The following is a 7,530-nucleotide window of genomic DNA, read 5'->3' as shown; positions in this document are numbered from 1 at the left end:
GGCGCCCCCACACCATGGCCAATTTTTGTTTTCTTATATGGGTTAAAACTTTGTGAATGGGCAATTTTTTTGTGAGTAGATCATCCTCACCTAAAGTCAACATATTCCGAAACTTCTAATCCCATTGTAGACATGTGATTTCTCCATTACGACGGTCACATCTACTAAGGTTAGGAGTCGCCACCATTCATTTTTGTAAGTGGGTGTGAATGGTCACCCGATGTGCATTTTTTTGAAAATGTGACATTTTTAGCGTTTAGTGACTCTCGATGGATAGGAACTAATTGAACCTTGAGATTCGGGGTAAGTGGCTCGGTTAGAGAAAAGAGGAGGTGTTAGGCACTCTTTTCTCCCCACTAAATAGTGGTAACCTCAACTCAACTCTGTTATTTTAATCAAAAATACAATAATAAAAACGATGTGCCACGTGTTGATAATGTGTACCCAAAGTAGGGATTTATTTTTGGCTTGATTATAGGATCATCCCATTGAAGGGGATGATCATTATGAACCTTTGCCTTGAGAAGAGAGGAGGGGGATGATAGAAGAGGGAGGGGGAGAGGGTGTAAAAGAGATGGGGATTATTTTTGTTGCACCCATCTTGTATCTTCTTCTTCTTTGAGTCGTCTTGAGTCCTTAGTATTTTAAGAAAATACAATTCTTTTTTTGTTGAAGGAGTAGAGAAGAGATGATGAGAGAGATGAGTGTAGTATGTGATTTTTTTTATTGTGAGATTTAGGGAGGATTAGTGTTAGGGAATTGATAAGATTTTTCTTAGTGAGAAGGGTGATAATTGTTAATAGAGAGAGAATTGGGGAGAAATTTTGTAGTGAAAGTTGGGGGAATTTTTGGGAAGAGGATGAAGGTATTTATAGATGTTGAGGAGTTATTTTAGGGATATAATGGGGTGAAGTAAAAAAAATGATAGAATGGTTATGAGTTTGAGAGAGAAGTAGGTGTAATTTAGAGGAGATTGGAGGGTATTTAGGGAAGGGGGTTAAATAGGTGAGTTTTGACCCAAATGGTTTGGATCCTACCCAACCCATTTGGGTGGAGTGTTTGGTAAGGTGAGTTTAAAATAGTGGTTGTGATTAAATGGTATTTGATTTTAAGAGAATGAAGAATTTAAAAAGGTGGTTGATGATATTTTGGGAAGGTGAGGGAGATGATGCCATGAGGCAAAGTGGGTGAGAATGAAGGATTGAGATAGGTTGATGGGAGAGGTTGAGTGTTTGACTTGAGAGGATGGGTGTAGGTTTAGGTTGTAGATGTGGGTTTTGTAGGGAATGATGAGGGTAGATTAGGGGAGGTATAGGTTAGGGGTGTGGGTAGATGTGTTTGATTTGAGAGAAAAGGTGATAGGTTGATGTGTGGGTAGATGATGTTTAAATAAAATTAATGGGGTAGGTAGTTAGGTGAGGGAGGTGAGATGGGGTGATGACATGTGTCATCTTTTTCTGATAAAAGAGTGATTGGTTGATGTGGGTTGTGATTTATGGGTTAGGGTTGTGGGTTGGATAATGAATTGGATATGGTTAATGATTTATGGGCTTTATAGTGTTGGGCTTGGATTTTAGAAATGGTTTTGGGTTTTAGGGATTGGATGGGATTTGTTTTGTGTTGGATTTTTGGGGGTAGGTTCATTTTAGGGTTTAGGTGATATGAGATCGATTTTAGGTTGAGGGTAAGGTGAGAAATTAATTTGGGAAAGAGTTGAGGGCTTATGGGCTTAAGGTGTTTGCGGATTCGGAGGTAAAGTGGTGGAAGTAGAGGAGGGGTAGGCATCCCAAGTCTCACATTTTTTTAATTTATTTAATTTTTTTGAGATTTTTGACAATCATTGATTTGATAAAAAAAAAATGTCACGTGTTGGCAAATCGGACTTTTTAGGCCCGTGGGAGAATTTTATCGAGTATTCGGGTATTCTTGGATACGAAGGGGGAGCGGTGAGGGTTGGACAAGTGGAGGATAGGTCAAACCCTTTGGTGGGTCCTTTGGACCATTGAAAGGTTTTAGGGGCCTCGGTTCGATTAAGACATCACTTTTTAGCGATTTGGGCTTTTGAAGCCCGTTGGTCAATTTTGTCGAAAAATCGATGTTTTGAGTGGAGCATGGTAGACGGGAGCATGTCGAGTCCTTTTGGTGGGCCTTCTAAACCATTGAGAGGTCTTAGGAGCCTCGGTTTGGTCAAAATGTCACTTTTCAATGACTTGGACCCTTAAGGCCCGTTGGCCCATTTATTAGGAAAATCGATATTTTTGGGCCCTTTCGAGTAGTGGCCCGTTCAAATTGAGGTGTCTACACCCATTAAAATGATTAACAAAAGAATTGGATAATTTATGGTTCTTCAACTTATTTTGATGGGGTTAGACGTTTTGAAATGGGTTGATTTTTAGTGAGAATGATCTTCTCACCATCAAAACTCAGTTCATTCAGAAACTATTAACTCATATAAGATAAAATAATTTGACTATGGTGTGAGGTACTTTAGTAATAATAGGGGTGCTTATAATGCTACCCCATGCAAAATTTGGTTCAATTGATTTATAAATAAGTATAAAAATATCAGTCAACCTTTAAGTCTAAGACAAAATAAATAATTGAGATTTGAGAATTATAACGGTTGATCTCATTCTCTTTGTCTCAAGATTTATACTTATAAGGAGAAGTTTTACGATTTTTTACCTTCTATGTCTTTTCTCTTTTCAAAAATACCTCTAAAATTTTATTAAAACATCAAAAAATTGTAAGAGCCCTCATATTTTTAAGGGCACCTCTAAAAATTAAAATATTATTTTGGACACTCCATGTTAAAATCAAAATTTTGAAGTTTTGTTTTCAACTTTGGTCCACCCTTAGTAGTGAATGGTGTGTCAATATAACTTCCCATTTTATTGTATTTCTTCTTCCACCATTTTTTCAATGTTATCCAACCAATTTTATTATCTTTCCTCGTCTCCCCCTTTTTATCATGATACATCCATGGTTTTAAAACTCGAGTTCACGTCTCATCTCGTCCATGTAAGATACCAAATCGTCTCAAACGAGTTTTTTGATATGTTTGAGACGTGTCATTCAAAAAAATGAAAAATGAACGTGGGTTAAATATCTCATCCAAAAAATTAACTTTGTTTGTCCATCTCGTCCATGCCTGATACCGAGACAACTTGGGCGATACGTCTCAGTCTCGGGCGAGTAAACCCACCAGAATGGATTGATTAAAAAAAGGAAAAATTACTTAAAGGACCTTCGCGAAGGGTTTTCTTTCTTAATAGTCCTTGAATTTTGGGTGGTAGCTTGATAGTTCATTTAATAAAAAAAAAAAATTTCCCTAATATCCCCTCGATATTGTCAAGGTCACCACTTTTTATTCATTTTCGATATGGTTTGAGTTGACTCATCCGCATTAACTCAAATTTCACATAGGGTAGGGTTAAAGGCACCCCAATTATTATTAAGGGCGCCCCACAACCTGGCAAATTTTTTTCTTCTTTTCTTATATGGGTTAAAACTTTCTAAATGGGCAAATGCAAATTTTTTGTCAGTAGATCATCCTCACCAAAAGTCAGTCCATTCCAAAATTTCTAACCCCATCAAAATGATTTACCAAAAAATTGGACAATTTATGATTCTTCAACTTATTTTGATGGGGTTAGAAGTTTGGAATGAGCTGATTTTTTGTGAGGATGATCAACTCACCATGAAAAATCTGCTCATTCAGAAACTATTAACTCGTATAAGACAAAACAATTTGGCTATGATGTGAGGTGCCCTTGGTAATAATTGGAGTGCTTATAATGCTACCCCATGCAAAATTTGGTTCCAAGACTCAAAGCCGTCCCATTTTGACTAGACGAAGTAGTTATGGTTTTCATTGGGTTGAAGCAAATTCTGAACATAAATGGGTTAACATCCTTGATCCAAGATCAATCTTTTATATAATACAATTGATTTATAAATAAGTATAAAAAAATCACTCACCATGTAAGGAGAAGTTTTAACAACGGTTGATTCCACTCTCTTTGTCTCAAGATTTATACCCATAAGGAGAAGTTTTACGGTTTTTTACCTTCTCTCTTATTCCTCTTTTCAAAAATACCTCTAAAATTTTATTAAAACGCCAAACAATTCTAAGGCCCTCGTATTTTTAAGGGCACCTCTAAAAATTAAAATATTATTTTGGACACTCCATGTTAAAATCAAAATTTTGAAGTTTTGTTTTTAACTTTGGCTCGTCCTTAGAAGTGAGTGGTGTGTCAATAGAACTTCCCATTTTATTATATTTCTTCTTCCACCGTTTTTTCAATGTTACCATCCACTGTTATTGTCTTTCCTCTTCTTTCCCTTTTTTCATAATACATCCATGGTTTTAAAACTCGCTTTCATGTCTCATCTCGTCCATGCCAGATATTGAGTCGTCTCGGGCGAGTTTTCTGATATGTTTGAGACGTCTCGTTCAAAAAAATGAAAAATCCCCGTTGGTTCAATATCTCATCCGAAAAATTGACTTGTCCATTCATCTCGTCCATGCCTAATACCGAGATGACTCGGGTGATACGTCTCAGTCTCAGACGAGTTTTGAAACCATGAAGACATGTCCAATTTCATTATTTTTCCTATTTTACCCCTTTAAGCTTAACCCCAAAGCCAAGCAACTCATGTGTATGTGTGTGTATATATATATACTCCCAATTAATTGCAAATGAAACTTATTTTAAGAAATGTCAGTCATCAAGATTGTTTAGATATCAAAATTGTAAAAAGGTTTCTATACCCTTTGCAAACAACGAGAAAGTTTGTAGTATTGATGATAGATCACATATATTAATGGGACCCATAGGCTTTGAATAGACCATTCATGACTTAAACTTGGATTTCCACAAATAAAATCCATGGTTTGTACATGTCAAAGGGATGAATACCAAGTCTTAGACTCGTACACTCATTTACGTGGATTGGCCCATAAAAAGACGAGTAAACCCACCAGAATGGATTGATTAAAAAAAGGAAAAATTACTTAAAGGACCTTTGCGAAGGATTTTCTTTCTTAATAGTCCTTGAATTCCGGGTGGTAGCTTGATAGTCCATTTAGTAAACTTTTTTTTCTTAACGGCCCCTCAATGTTGTCAAGGTCACCACTTTTTATTTATTATCGAGGTCAACACTTTTATTGTCGAATTCACCACTTGGTATTGATGTCACGCTCAACACTTATTATTTTTGTCAAGGTCACCGCTTTTGATTGTTGAGATTGACAATTTTAAAAATTGACGAAGTACGGTATCAAACTCCCTTGTTTTCATTTTTTCAAGATTTTTCGACTAAAATACATGAAATGATCGACTAAAAACTTGACATAACAACTTGTCTAGATGATTTCAAACAAAAAAGAACCATATTTGATCAATTTTCATCAAAAAAATTAAAAAAACCTTAATTTTCTACATACTTCTTCAAAATTCTTGAAAATGACTTCTTATTCCTTTTCAAATCCTTGACATCAAAATGGAGTCTCCTAAACTCAATTGGATGCCTAAAATCCAATATTTTGGATGAAAATGATGAGATCGAACGGTTAGGACACATTCGACACTGCAAGGAGTGATGTTCAAGGACTCATTAGAAAGAAAAGTTTTACTAAATAGACTATGAAGCTCTAGCGTTCAATGGCAAACTTTTTAGCAAACTTTTTGGCAAAACATTTTTCAAAACATGAGTTAGAGGTTTTGGAATGGGCTGATTTTTGGTGAGGATGATCTCTACGGTGAGGAGATCATCATCACCAAAAATCAGCCCATTCCAAAACTTCTAACCCCATCAAAAACAGTTTACAAAAAATAGATGGTCCATGATTTTTCAGCTTGTAAACATGGCAGTGATACAACAAGGCTTGTCTCCGACAAGACAGGATGCCCCCAAAGGGTTATGATATGCCGACAAAAGTGAAAAAAGAGGTTATAATGAGGTATGTGTGGCAGAGAAGATGTTTTATAATTCAAAGAAAAATGATGCAATTTCATATACAATGGTGGAATGGTGTGCACACTGTGATTGGGTCGGAGGTTTCGTATGATGCGATTTCATACAGAGGAAGGAACCAATGTCCACACATGTAATGGAAGGTGAGAGAAGGTGTTTATATTGAATAACGCTAGAGTGAGCTCAAGATTGTATCTCGTATCCCACGTCCTGACGTGACAGTGTATATGACCCATAAATGTTTTTCATCGAGATCAAGACTCCTTTGTATTAAATTCAAATCTATTAAAAATCTTATATTGTGTTCATAAAGTGTGAAAGTAAAATTAAAGAGGAAAAAGTTTTGAGGTGTATCAATGAACGTCAGGTTAGATGTGCATTTTGGTAAGCTAAACAAAACCTTAAAAATCAGGTGTGGGATATGCACATCAATAATTGATGTATATTGAAACCCACAATTTTGGAAAAGTATACAAAAGGGTGAAATGATTCGTTTTGATGCGATGCCCATGCATAATTTTTAAGTAAACCAAACCCCCCCAATTATTGAACGGAGTTATTATTTTGCTCGTGACCCCCCAATTGTTACTTGAATTAACTTGGCATAAAAGTGATGGAGAGGCTAAGTTTAAGACTGACTCAAGCTAGTCAAATTTATTTATTAGGAGTTTGACATGTAAAACGTTAGAAATTGGGGGTTTAATGGAGCCCAACTTATCGAGTTGCATATAAAAATGTTAGTTCAATAAAAAATCTCTTACTACACAATAAGGTATATTTTATTTAAATAAAAAACTTGTTGAATCCCAAGACTCCGTCGAATCAAGTTTATTGCTCAAGATTTTGATCAACTAGTGTACCTTGCTAAGTCATTTAAATTGCACGGGGGCTTAATCAAATTAAGCTAATTATTTTTCTTTTGTTGGGTCAGAATGAGAAATGAGGTTGGGGACTGACCAAGTGCCCAACTCGATCGAGTCTAGGGACTGAGTTGGGTTGAGAGGTTCAATTTATTTCTCAATTTCTAACCCATCGTGATCTTCTTGGGGGGGGGGGGGGGGGGAGAGGCTCAATTTAAGCTTGGACTGTGAGGTATAATGATTAATTTCTATTGGGAGCTTGGCCCAAGTATAATCGAGGACTCGAACTCAGGGTAACATAAAAATGTATTTTTAATAAGAATTGTTTTCTTTAAAAATTTCATTAAGGTAGAAAAAGTGTACTTGATATCTTTTCAAATTTAGAAGGAAAACCAAGATTATTTTATGAACATGTGCTATTAAAAGTATCTTTCAATAAATCATATTGACCTCTGTTTGTTCAAGTTTTTTAGATTAGTTCGATAAGGGAACCAAGCCTTGCTCTCGAGGGGGAGCAAGGTAAAAAGTACGGTTAAGGTCGGTTCAACGAACCAAGCCTTACTCTGGAGGGCGAATAGGGCAAAAGGCAAGGGTTAAGGTTGGCTCAATGAACTGAGCTTTACTCTCGAGGGAAAATAGAGCAAAAGGCAAAGATTAAGATCGATTTAATGATCCAAGCTTTGTTCTCAAG

The sequence above is a fragment of the Akebia trifoliata genome, chromosome 16 (assembly GCF_017979445.1).
Source record: "Akebia trifoliata isolate Shusen 1 chromosome 16, ASM1797944v1, whole genome shotgun sequence".
In the NCBI taxonomy this organism is placed as follows: Eukaryota; Viridiplantae; Streptophyta; class Magnoliopsida; order Ranunculales; family Lardizabalaceae; genus Akebia; species Akebia trifoliata.
Note: the sequence above shows the minus strand (reverse complement) of the source record.